Here is a 13,867-nt window from a genome sequence, read left to right as displayed (position 1 = left end):
TAGGGAAATTTTTGCACGAAGAACCTCGTGCCCCTTCTTCAATTTTGTTAACTTGGAGGGTGATTATGGATGCGTTAGCTACTCATGAACAACCGCTCCTAGCACCCCCCGAAGAAGGTTTGCCGCCTTACCATGCGGTACATTTGTTGCCGCCGATGGCACCTCCGGATAAATCCGGGGGACTGTCAGGCGCTGGAAATACTTTATCAGAGGATAAGAGTTTACCTTTGAGAGTTCAAGTAGATGCAGTTACTGCAGCTATTCAAGAAGCAAAAATAGAGGGGAGTTATCAGGAGATGATTTAGTGGAGTTTGGAGTAGAGGTTCAATCCAGTAGAAATTGTCGTGGACGCTGCGTTGAATCCGCAGCGGGAGTGGAAGCCTCTAGCTCTCAGGATTTTAAAGGAAATTAAGCAAGCAGCAAAAGAGTATGGTGTTAGATCGCCATATACTCAGGCATTGTTAGAAGCAGTTGGTTATGGAAATAAAATGATTCCGGCTGACTGGAAAGCTCTGTTGAATATGATTTTAACTCCAGCTCAATATTTGGTGTTAGATCAGAAATGGAGATAGCTGGCAGTCCAGAGGGGAACAGCAAATGTTATCCCAGATCAGCTTTACGGAGCTGGTAACTATACAACAGTGGAACAACAGAGAGATGGTATGCCTGAGGAGGGATTCGTTCTTCTCCCACAAATAATTTTTCAAGCCATGGGGGCTCTCCCTGACGGTGAAGCTGACGAGAAAACTTTCACTAACATCAAACAAGGGAACAGTGAACCCTATGAAAATTTTGTTAGCAGATTAAAATTGGCTATTGAAAGACAAATTGAAAATCAATTCGCCCAGCAAGAATTGCTTTTGAAGTTAGCAATAGAACAAGCTAACACAGATTGCAAAAGATTTTAAATCCACTTATAGCAAGTGGAGAGCGAGAAATCGCAGATTTGATTAATGCTTGTAGGAAGGTTGGGAGTCAGTCTTTTAACATGGAGACTTTAGCTTTGGCTTTGCAAGCAGGAAGTGCTCCAAAGGGAAAGTGTTTCAATTGTGGGAAGCCTGGACATTTTAAAGCGCAATGTCGGGCTCCTGGAGGGGGTCAAAGTCGGAAAAATAAGAGATCAATGGGACAGGGTGTTCGTCCTAAATCAGTGTGCCCGAAATGTAAGAAAGGATACCATTGGGCATATCAGATGCTCCTACAGTTTTTACTGATGGAGGGAAAGTTTTTGGTGCTTGTGTTTGGAAAGATAAATCTGGAATTTGGCATACAAAAGTGACATCAGAGCAAAAGTCTGCCCAGCAGGCAGAACTTGCTGCTGTGGTTTTGGCTTTTCAAAATTTTCAAAATCAGGCTTTTAATCTAATAGTGGATTCTTTGTATTTATATACTTTAAATTTTTTAAATTTGTCTGGTAACCCGCCTGCGAGTGCGGCCAGCAGGCATTTTTCTTCCCCTTCTACAGATGCGGTGAGACCTCGGGTGTTGGTGCGGCTCCTTCCGGATCCGGCATGGGTTCCTGCTGAGCTGATTATGTGGGGACGTGGTTATGCAGCAGTCGAACATCTTGGTCAAATTCGTTGGGTTCCTGGTCGGTGCGTTCGGACTGATCATTCGCAGGCACCGGTGAAGGAGGTTTCAGAGAAGCAGGATGGCGTTCCTGTGGTTCCTGATTCTCTTGATGCCGGCAGTCCAGGCGCGGCGTTGTGAAGGCTGGGAAAAGATGACTGCTTATCTGAGATTGCCAACTTGTATGCAGCAGGTTCCTCTGGGGAACCGGACTAAATTGATCTGCAAACAGCGGCATCCTTTGATTTTTCCAGCATATTGGTCCTGGCATAAGGATCAGGACATTCTTTACTCGGGACCTGATAAGGATATTATATCTTCAGCCTGTGCAACAACTTTGATTCTGTTTAATGTTTCTGTTTCAGACTATGGACAATATCGGTGTCAATTGGAGTTGCCTAAATTAACTTATACAGACTCTCTTTCCATTCGTCTTATGCCTCCACGGCCTCTAATACGGAGGCGAAGAGCTGTTATTATCTCAGAAACTAGAGACCTTGGAGATAATTTATGGAAAGAAAATTCCTATATCAAGGACATTCGGATTGCGGCTAAGGGTTTAAATGTTACTAATTGTTGGCTTTGTATGCATGTACCTGGGTCTGGAAAAGGTGGAGTTTTGCTACATGGTGTTCCTAAAGGAGGAGTTTGTGCCTTAATTCATTCACATTGTTGTGTTTTTATACATAATTATGAGCCTAACATTACAAGAACTGTTCATGATATGGAAGACCGCATAGCTGAACACGAAGCAGGAAAAGATGGCTTCAATAAGTCACTTTGGGCTTTGCTATGGGATTGGCTTCCTGACAGCTCATGGTTACGTTTATTGCTTCAATCAGTTGTAATAATTGTTGCTATACTTATTATGTTATGTTGTTTTATTCAATGTATTCCTAATCTATTACAAATGTGTACCTCAGCTTTTCGGCATATGAGATCAGGTCGCGAGGAACTGTGTACTATGCCACTAAAACACCCCCTATCTTTGAATAAATAAAAAAGGAGGGAATGTGGTAACATATTTTATTAATCATTTTCTGTAAATCCTTTGTACAGCCATTTCGCATAGAGATAAGGATATGCAGGCATTCCTGGTGGGAGTAGGAGTACTTTTACGCAGGAGTGTCTCATCCTGTTATCTGCGTACGGGCTTAGAAGGAACAGGGAAATAGGTGATAATTATAGGTACACAGGGAAATAGGTGATAATTATAGGTACACAGCAAGGACTTTCGTCAGCGGGACTTTCTGTGCCTGTATGTTATTATCTTGTCAAGGTCATTTGTTTTCTGAATCTTCAATAAATACTGCTGCCTGAGTTCGCTCAGAGCTGGCATTTGCTCAGACGTTTCCCTGCGTCTCATTTTCAAGTGCCAGACCACCACACTCACACTTCCGGTTTGTCGGCTTCGGTGACAGCAGGGATTCACCTTCTCTGCGATCCCTGCTGTGCTAGCCGCCTTGGTGCCTCCGATCCTGACGGATTTGGAGGCTAAGGCTGCGTGTTGGGGCAGCTGAAGAAAGGGGGGATCTGGACGGGGGTGAGGGACGTCGTAACCTCCCCCCCAGCCGGCAATAACCCCCTTCTCTCAAGACGGTGCAGCGGTGGTCTTTTATGGCCACCATAAAGAAGCCGGCAATTGGATAAAGAATGCGCAGGAGGGAGAAGGAGTTTTTTTTTTAAAGAAAGTTTTTTCTTGGTCGAACTGGGACCTTAAGGACATATTTAACACCTGGGAAAGTAATGACTTGGAAGCTATAATGTTCCCGATTGATGTTCCCCAGCTGCGAAGAAAAGTGATGAAAAGGGGAAGTTACTCTCCCTCCCTTATGGAATTAACAAATGGACAAGGGAAACCAGCCTTTTGATAGAAGGTAAAACCTAAACTCCTTTGTTATAAGTGGGAAGGGAGAGGCTTGGGAAAACAAATTTTTACTCTAAGACTTCGCTGGAGGAGATGCCTTGAAGATAAAGAGAATAGAAATTAATTCTAAGAAAGACTTAAAGCACAGATTGGACGTTTTTTCTTTCCCTAATTTGACTTCACCCCTAGAAGAGAAATTGTAAAAAGAAGAAGCTTGTACTCTGCCTGGACTGTTTGATGACTGTGGGACTTTGGGACTTTTGGGAACTGTTTTAAGTTTGGAAATAACTGATTGGTTTAAGAAGAGGATACAGAAAGAGAAGAAGAAACAGTTTAAAATGGCTCTATCTCTTGATGAACTAAAAAAACAATATTTAAAAATAAGGAAAGAAGGCAAAGATGTTATGGGAGAAGCCCTTTGTTTCCTAGATATGGCGCTTGTCATGTGTCAGCAAATTAAACAACAGCTGGAAGAAGCCGAGGAAGAAGAAGCCATTTTTAATGAACTAAACGGTGTGACTAAGAAAGAAAGGAGAAAGAGAGGAGCGAAAAGGAAGGACTTAAGAAATAAAAAATGTTTATGAAAGAGAAAAAGAAGATGCAAAAACAACAGAATGCTAGAAAGCAAAAGGAAAGAGGAATGCAACAGAAAGGGGAAATCAAGAAGGCAGAGGTTTGGAGAGGAGGGGGTAAAAAGGCGGGCTAAGAAGGAAAGGGAAAAGGGGGAAAAAGTTACAAAGGTATAAGACAAGATAGAGGAAAGGAAAAAATTTTTAGGGATAATGGGTAATATAAGGGATTTTTTTTTTTAAAAAAGGGGGGATTCTGCAAAGTACACATGAGTATTGTAATAGTGGTATTTGTATTATAAGTAGATAATCAGAACTTTTTAAGATCTAATAAAAGACTAAAATATCCAGGTATAACTTTAAAAGGTTTAATAATGAATGATATTAAGTTTTAATAAAATACTAAAGGGAATGTTTAAAATATTAGTTTAAATATAGAGTTTAATGGACTAATGGGTTGACTGTTATGGATTTATTATTGTAGTATTGGTTTCTGAAATAGTAGAATGTACTAAGCAGAATCTGATTGGGATTTAGGTGTTATTTTAAATTTTAATTCAGGGGAATGGTAGAAAGGCATCATACTCCGATTAGTGATTCCAGGGGAAACTATTCTTTTTTAAATTGGAAATGAGACAGATGTAAATGGAGAAATGGACAAAAGATATAAAAATATTTTTCTTTAAAGCAAGATTAAATATATAAAACAGAATTAAGATGAGGCAAAAGTGGAGAGGAGTTATATAATAGATATAGAATGGTAAATAAGAAGGGTAATGGTATATAAGAAGAGCATGAACTCAATTGAAGTCCATACAAAAAGGGGTAATCTGGGGCCAAGTTACTTTCTAGAAGAAAGTTTTATTTTTTTATGTTTATGTCTTATGTGTGTGTGTTTAATTAAGAATTAAATAATAAAATCTCGGAGGAAGACTAGATGAGAATAATTATAAACAAGCCAGAGGAAAATATAAATATGATGACTGAATACCAGATAAATTAGAAAGGAAATATGATTGAATAATGATTAAAGAGAAACAATGTGGAATTTGGTAAAGGGAATTTACGTGTTTATATGGAAATGGGATAAATTATAAGTACGTGATATAAAGCAATATGTTACCTGCCTTGTAAAGATCTACAATGGAAAGAGGTTTTATGTTTTTAATGTTTAATGATGTTTTGTGTTGTTTGTTGTTTTTTGTTTGTTTGTTTGTAAAATCAATAAAACTTGTTTTTTTTTAAAAAAAGCCCCTGAGGTACCTAACAGTCCTATGATTTTATGTTCTATGTTCTTATTGAGAACTTTATAATGGTGACTCAAGCTTTTTAGAAATATACTCTGTTAATCTGCACAGAAAACTAATGATTATGTTAATAATCATTAAAATCATTATAATCATTAATCATTATTTTAATTTATTTGTTCATTGGACTAAGTCAAGGGTTAATGCATATTAATTGTGTATCCCTTTTCCTCATTTGACTCCCTGCCATGTTTGAGAAAAAATATTTTTACAGACTGCATATTTTCTATCCAGCAGTTCAATGCCAGAAACTCCTACCTTTTCTTTCACGATGATCTTAGACTTGCAGCAATTACAGGAATATTTTAAACATCCTACGGTAGCTGGCTTTCAAATGACTCAGTTTTATATTCTGAAAAGAATACATGCATTCCCAAGCCCTGGGAACTATTTATAGAACACCTGCCATGAAATTCTACAGAGGGACCATCTAGTGAAGAGCTTGTCCTTGTCTTGCAGAGCTGGAATTATAGAGTATGCCATGTTCTCTGACTTAGAAACTCTTTTTCCCAATTGCATGCTTCTTTTTCCCTAACAGATGCTCATCACCAGCTGTACGGATAGCTGTTCCAGTAGTAGAAAAGGCTGATCAATTACGAGAAGTGTCTCCCTTTGCTTAGAATGGCTCTCCCCGTTAAAAAGGGGGAGGAAAAAAAAAGGAGACGGGAGCCAAATCTCCAGGGAAGAGAAAATGCTGCAAATGCTCACTTAGAAAGGGATGGGGAAAGCTGCAGGGAGAATACCAAAAGCATTGCTTTCTGGCTCTTCAGTTATCTTCCTGTTATACAAGGGTGAGAAACAGGTCACGCATACAACTGGCTTGCCTGTGTCTACAGGAATGAATTGATGATAAAAAAACAACAGGGTATGAAAAATGACTTTCCTTGAAGTCATCACAGAGTTCAGGATACTGTATGGTGCTATTTGTTGGCCATGCTCTCTTCCCCTCTTGGTGCTCCTTCAGATTAGGGAATCAGCTGGAAATGACAGTAGAATCTTTACATTTAAAGAAGGGGATCGAAACTCTTACAGGTTGAAAAGCACCAGATTAAGGAAAAAAATGCTTTTTAGCCCATTGTTCATTGGAGCACTTTAGTGGAATAATGGCTCCAATATCTTTAAATAGTACCCACAAAACTCCAAAAGCAAATAAAAAGTTGTTTGCATTTTTTTAAAAATGGCTGAAACATTGATAGATACCAAATCCTATTACTAGTCCTCGACTTTTGACCACAATTGAGCCCCAAAATTCTGTTGCTAAGTGAGACATTTGTGAGTTTTCCCCATTTTGCGACCCTTTTTTGCCACAGTTGTTAAGTGAATCATTGTAGTTGTTAAATTAGTAACATGGGTATCAAATGAATCTGGCTTCCCCATTGACGTGGCTTGTCAGAGGTCAGAAAAGATGATCACATGACCCAGGGAAACTGCAACGGTCATAAACATGAGTCAGTTTCCAAGCATCTGAATTTTGATAATGCAGCGATGGATATGCCACAATAGTCATAAGAGTGAAAAACGGTCATAAGTCACTTTTTCAGTACCATTGTAACTCCGAATGGTCAGTAAATGAACTGTTGTAAGTCGGGAACTACCTGTTGTCAACTCTGAAGCTGATCTGTCTGATGCCATTTTTCCCCTGCCTCATAGTTGCCAGGAACTTTGAAAGAGGGAAGGGAAGGGGAAAGAAGATAGACCGGCTATCAGCCAAAACAAAAAGTTTTCTTGTGGGAACCAAGGTCATCCCAACAGATGGCAGAGGACTGGCCAACCTGCCTCCCAGCTACCTTCATTGACAATCTGATCGGGGTGGGATTCTACAGGTTCGCACCTATTCGTTAGAACCGGTTGTTAACATTCTAAGCAGTAGAAACATTCTACCATAGAAAAGCATACTTTATCTTTGTCAAATTCATCTTCCTTACCTTGTACACATTATGACATAAGAACCAAACAAAGGAGAAGAAAGATGTGCTTGATCTGGACTACAATTTCTAAAATCTGTTTCCCAGGATATCAACAGGTACAGGGGTGGGATTCTACCAGTTCGCACCTATTCGCTAGAACCGGTTGTTAACATTCTAAACATTTAGGCACTTTACAAGAAAGCTGATTAGGATTGCTGTCTAGCAGTGCTAACCCATATCCTGGAATGTAGGAATAATTTAGGGCATCGTTATAGTCATTCCATGACCATTTAAATTAATCATTTTTTAAAAATGACAACACGACATAAATATCTTATTCCAACAATTATTTGACTAACCATAGTTCACTATTTCCCTCTGCTCCTTTCTACTATAGGACATACATGCATCTAGCCAGCTGTTTTTCAGGTCTCTTTTGTTATCTTACAGATCCCCAAGCAATTAAACTCCTTTAAAAGTAAAAGCTGAGATTATTCTATGAAGTCACTCAGTTTGAGGGCACAGGCTGCAATTATGGCTGTGCAGATTTTTTTTATCTCTTTCCCAGCAATTTTTCCTAATTCTACTGTGTTAAAAATTAATATAATGTGCAATGATGTGGCAGCTGTTTTTATTTAGGAAATAATACAAAAAAATATATAAAAGAACAGACTGGGAGCTTTTGAGAGTGGAATGTATTTATTCTCTTTGACAAAAAAAAGTAATAATACCAAGCTCCATCCTTTATAGGAAAAGGGGCATAAATATTACATACGCTCTGAGGATAACTGACTGGCAAGATGTTGTTCCTCCAATTATTGTTCTGCCAACATGATCCTCTTTGACAGGTAAATGGATCGCTTCACTGCACCTCCACCTACGGAAAAATGTTATCATGGAAACTTGGGGGGGGGGGCAACAAGACTAATGCATTTAAATTTCTCTCTTGCTGCTGAAATTCATTCAAAATCTATTGCTTTCTTTTCTTTCTCTAGTATTCCTGTTTTCTCTACTATTCTAGCATTTTGCATTTCTTGAATGTTCCAAAGAAACAGCATGTTTTCTTCTGAAGCTGACAGAGATGCTGGTATTATCAACCAATTCATTCTGCCTTCATGGAATAATGAAGTGGTACTAAACATGATAGACCAGTGGTGGATAACCTTTTTGGGCTCCTGTGCTGAAAATTGCACACTCACTCCCACGCATGCACTTGTGTGCCAGTATGCAGAAGGCAATGTGTGTGTGGGGGGGGCACACCCCTGTGCATGCGTGCGAGACCCCCCCTGTTCATGCCGCATGTCTCTGCACATGCACACACATCTCCCACGCACCCCCCGCCCCCTTTACATGCACGCTAAATACCCGACAATCAGCAGTTGGGCATGCGGTGCGTGTGCATGCGCAATGGGGCTCTTCCGGGCGACCTCTCACATGCAGGCAGAAGTGGCTCTGCGTGCCACTTCCAGCACACGTGCCATAGGTTTGCCATCACGGTGATAGATCTAAGTACTAGCTGTCCCCAACTTACAGCAGTTCGTTTAGTGACCGTTCAAAGTTGCAACAGCACAGAAAAAAGGGACTCATGATCATTTTTCACACTTGTGATTATTGCAGGATCTTCGTGATTGTATGATCAAAATTCAGAGGCTTGGCAATTGGCTCTTATTTATGACAATTGCAGTGTCCCAGAGTCAGGTGATCCCCTTCTGTGACCTTCTGACAAGCAAAGTCAATGGGGAAGCCAGATTCACTTAACAACCATGTTACTATCTTAACAACTGAAGTAATTCACTTAACAACTGTGACAAGAAAGATCGTAAAATGGGGCAAAACTCACTTAACAAATTTTTCACTTAACAGAAATGTTGAGCTAAGTTATGGTCCTAAGTCAAGGACTACCTGTACCATTTAAAGCATAGGGACTACTGAATGCACTCTCTGTTTCCATGCTTCCTTCTCTTCTTTGTAATAAATTTCACGATTAAAACATGCAATAGAGATTCATATCATTCTTTTAACCGTAGTCATAACAAAGTTGAAAAACACAATTGACGTTGAAGATTAAATGTAAAAGCTCTCTTAAGCCAATCTCTAGGATGCCGTTTGCTTTCTAGCATACCTGAGATCTCCCGGTGATTGCTCAGTCCTGATTAGGTCAGACCCTTGCTTAATTTTTCTCAAATTATTCAAGGTCAGCTGGGAACAGCTACATTCTGCCACATGAGGAACAAAAGAGTATATTTGCAACTCTCATTTTTCTAATCACAGGACTATATTTTGGCTTGTAATAGAAAGTGCACCTGGAGAAGGAAGGTGATCTCGGCAAGAGCATCACAGTTTCTCAGGGAGGAGGCAGCACATTCCAGAGAGAAACCCAAAGGAAGAGATAGCATAGTCCTGAACTGGATGAGAAAGGGAGGAAGAAGTTGGGGTGGCCACAGGATATATCTAGAAGCTTAGGATGTTGTAGCTTTAGTCTGGCAAGATTCTGTCTATAAAGTGTAAGCAAATAAAGAATTGGACTCGACTGGATTTCACTGTGTCATCTTTGGGCTTGCTCCTGACAGCATTCTTCTGTACTGAAGAATCACTCTTGTGATACATATTTAAGAGAAACAGGATAGTGTAAGAGACTGACTTCTACAGTTACCTGAAAAAACTTGCTTTTATGTGCAGCTGACTTTCCGAGTTTACTAAGGGGAGAAGATGGAATTCTTTCTTAATCCTTCTTTAGAAGATGATATTGCATTTAAATCAATACTCTCATGGTTGCCAGATGAAGACCATTAAAAAAAACCCAATTGCTTGACTTTATTTATTATTATTTATTTATAACTAACCAAATCGTCTGTGTCCCCTATTCTGATAGATATAATAAGACAATATTCGCCTTTTGTTAAATTATAGCCAAAGAAAGCCACAGGAAAGCATAATTCATTTTATTATAATCCAAGCAGTAGAATATCCCAATAAAACTATTACAACATCCCAATTTAACTATTAGAATCCAGGTATGGTATCTGAATTTGTTCTGGATGTTGGAAGTAGGTAACACGATGATTAACTGGTTCTTTTCCTTCCTCCAGGGCCAGTTCCAGTCAGTATGGAGGAAAGGGCAAAGGCTCTGCCTTCAGTTCGATGAGGTACAGCAAGTTTTAGTACTTTATGTGCTCCTTAATGTCTATATGAAGCCACCGGGAGACATCATCTGGCACCACAGGGAGAGATGCCATAAGTATACTTATGGTGCTTTATACTTTACATCTTCACCCTAGCCCAGGGGTCTGCAACCTTAAAAAGAGCCATTTGGACCCATTTCCCACAGAAAAGAAATCATTGGGAGCCACAAAACCTGGGTGGGCATGGCCAACGTCACTCACTCCCACGCAGTCACATGACTGTCTCTCTCTGTCCTTCTCTCTGTATGTCTCTGTGTCTCTTGTCTCTCTTTCTCTCTTTTCCTCCCTCTATCCCTCTCTCTCTTTCTCTTTCCCTCCCTCTCTCTCTCCCCCTCTCTCTTTCCCTCTCTCTTATTCTCTCTTTCTGTCTGTCTGTCTCTCTTTCCTTCCCTCTATCTCTTTCCTTCCTTCTCTCTCTCTCTCTTTCTGTGTGTCTGTCTATCTCCCTCTGTCTCTCCCCTGGGGGGGAAGGAACCTCTGAACTGGTGCTGGGTGGTGGGAATCTGACGTCCGGAGGCCGACTGATTAGCTGAGAGCTGAAGACCAGCTGGCTGGTGGGGAGGCAGAGCATCACAACACTGGCGGCTCTGCAGGAAAAGCAACTGACATTCAGGAAGTGAGAGTGAGCTGCCGATGACGCTCCATGTTGTAATGGGCTGCAAAAGGAGGGGACCCTGTCTCCCCCATTGTGAAGCGCGCTAAATTTCACTGTGCTGTGCAAGGAGCTATGAGAGCAGCGGGCAGGCCATGGAGGCAGCAACAGCAAATGCACCGCAACGAAGGCAAAATGCTGTTTCAGCAAGTGCAGGAGCATTTTCCTCCTGCACTAAGGCTCTGGTCATTGCCACTGCCACAGCAGGGTGACAGCTCTTTCATCCCTCTGCCACAACAGGGTGATGGGCAGAGGTGGTATTCAGCAGGTTCTGACCAGTTCTGGAGAACCGGTAGTGGAAACTTTGAGTAGTTCGGAGAACCGGCAAATACTACCTCTGACTGGCCCCGCCCCATTTATTCTCTGCCTTCTGAGTCCCAGCTGATCGTCTGGGTCTTCTTTTGTTGTCCTGCACCGGAGAACAGAGCTGGAAAGCAGGTTAGTGGGGTGGGGAGGGAATGGGATTTTGCAGTAACCTTCCCCTGCCATGCCCACCAAGCCACACTATGCCCACCAAGCCATGCCCATAGAACCGGTAGTAAAAAAATTTGAATCCCACCATTGGTGACAGGGAGCCACAGCAGAGGAATGAAAGAGTCACAAGTAGCTCTGGAGCCACGGATTGCTGACACCCGCCCTAGCCAAATAAAGGATGTTTGGAGGCCCTGTTTTGATATTCGGAGGTTATAGAGGTTTGGATCAAAAGCAACAGGTATAGCTCAACATTACAAAAGTAAGTGGCCTTCGTTTTAGCGCCCCCCCCCCCCCTAGTTTCCATCTCTTGCTCTAGGTGGGCCTACACCAGGCCATCCAATTTTGTGGCATTTTGAACTCCTAGATTCACATTTTCTGTCTGAGGAACAGATAGAAGCTGTGGCTAGGAGTGCTTTTGTGAAACTCTGTGTTGTGTAACAGTTACTTATACCCATTCCTTGACCAAGAAACTCTGTTTATAGTCATTTTAATTATAGAGAGCTTCATTGATTGGAGCAACATACTTTAGGTTCATTAAAAACAACGCATCCACAAAATGAGTCAGATCTCTGTAAGTGCCATTATTTATTACACCAGTTTAAATACAACACTGGCAGAATATTTTAAAACTTGATGCTACTTATATATGTGTCTTAGAAAATACCTCCTCTTTTAAGTTATATAACTTTGCCACAATAACATCTGAGGGAAAAGAGATAATTATATGGGCTGTACTATAATTATAGAAAACACGTTCTAATTTAAGAAATTCTTCTGGCATAATCACTAGAGAAATCCAGAGTTTTTATAAAGCTTAAAAATATAATTTGACTTTGGATGCCTCTAGTTTTAGAGGACAAATTTTGATACAATAACTGTAGCCACCAAGGTGTGTCTTACAAACTAGATTTGCTGATGACTAGAAAACCAGGCACTAATATATGGAGCCTTCTTAATTCAGAAATAGAATTTTGATTAATCATTCATTGTAAACTCTTCTTGGCTAGGTCAAAGGGAAATCATAACTTCTGGAGTGTGAGATTAGTCTCTTTGTTTCTAGCTTTTTCATTGTTTGGAAATATTACTGGGGTTTTCTTTTCAGGTTTAAGGGTTCTGAATAAATTAACTGTGGTTGAGAAAAAAAATCAACAGAGTTTTTATCACTGCTATGGTCAGTTGGTTTTCAATTTAAATAGATTTTATATTGCAGCTGATGTTTGTTAGCAAATATTGGTAATCAAGAACTTGGTTAATACTAAAATTGTTGACATTGCTCTCTTGGGAAGGCATGAAGGAGCAATACACTTTCTGCAAAAGCAAGTATCTGGAAAGTGTGATGGTATGTTTTTCAATAGCTAGTTCTAAATGTCTTGTATTTAAGATCTTAATTTAAGATCTTAGGTATATTCCTCTCCAGAAAAAAAAAAGAATACAGGGAAAGAAAACATTTTTCCCTCTGGATTAATTCACACATGCATGTTCATCTCAATGAAATTAGAATTACATTAAATTTGTGAATGGTCATCATAGTGGAAAAAAATTACATCGACTTGGATACAATAATTTAATTTTTGGTCATGTGGGAAGCTTTGTATCAAAATGTACTTTATGCCTTATACCAGGGGTCCCCAACCACCGGGCCCTGGACCGGTACCGGTCCGTGGATCATTTTGTACCAGGCCACAAAGAATGAAAGTAGGGCCTACTTTGCTTGGGTGCCACCATCTTGTTTCGACAGCGCTTGAGAAAGTGCTTCTGGGTGAGCTTGTCGGTCGTCGGTTGGAAAGCGGCATTTGGGTGCTGAAGGAATCCTCGTGCCTTAGTTTCTTCAAGGGGGGAGCGGCTTCGAACAAAGAGCCGTCCCGATGGCAGTGGAGTCTCGCGTTACGCAGGAGGAGATTAAGAAAGAGCCCGAAAAGCCCATCGACCGCGAGAAGGTACAAAGGAGGAGTTGAAGGTGGCGGGGAGAAGTGGGGGATGGCTGGCTGGCTGGTTGCTCGGCTCGCCTTGCCTTGGTTGTGCGTGCTGATGCCGGTACCGGTCTGTGGATCATTTTGTACAGGGCCGCAAAGAATGAATAATCATGAAACTGGTCCCTGGTACAAAAAAGGTTGGGGACCACTGCCTTATACTGTCTCCATCTCCCCTTAAACATTTATAGTATCCACAACAGACTGAGAATCAGTGTCTCCACTAGACAACTGACAGTCAAGCTGAAACTAAGTTAATCAAGTAAAAATAGCAAATGGGGGAAATATTTTTTTCTCAAACTTTCTTAAACCCCAAAATAAGTTACCCAGACTTAATCCACATGGTAAAGAAGCCTTGTAAACATAATGG

The 13,867-nt window shown here is 40.7% G+C and overlaps 1 protein-coding gene across 1 annotated transcript in view; it reads right to left on the bottom strand.

The window, feature by feature from the left end:
• Positions 1 to 13,867, bottom strand: part of RTN1 (reticulon 1) — a 133,669-nt gene that overhangs the window by 95,439 nt on the left and 24,363 nt on the right. The window lies entirely within an intron of this gene.

Source organism: Pseudonaja textilis, chromosome 1 (assembly GCF_049901715.1).
Source record: "Pseudonaja textilis isolate UNSWEBS1 chromosome 1, rPseTex1.2, whole genome shotgun sequence".
NCBI classification, from domain to species: domain Eukaryota; kingdom Metazoa; phylum Chordata; class Lepidosauria; order Squamata; family Elapidae; genus Pseudonaja; species Pseudonaja textilis.
This window is presented reverse-complemented; position numbering and strand designations above follow the sequence as displayed.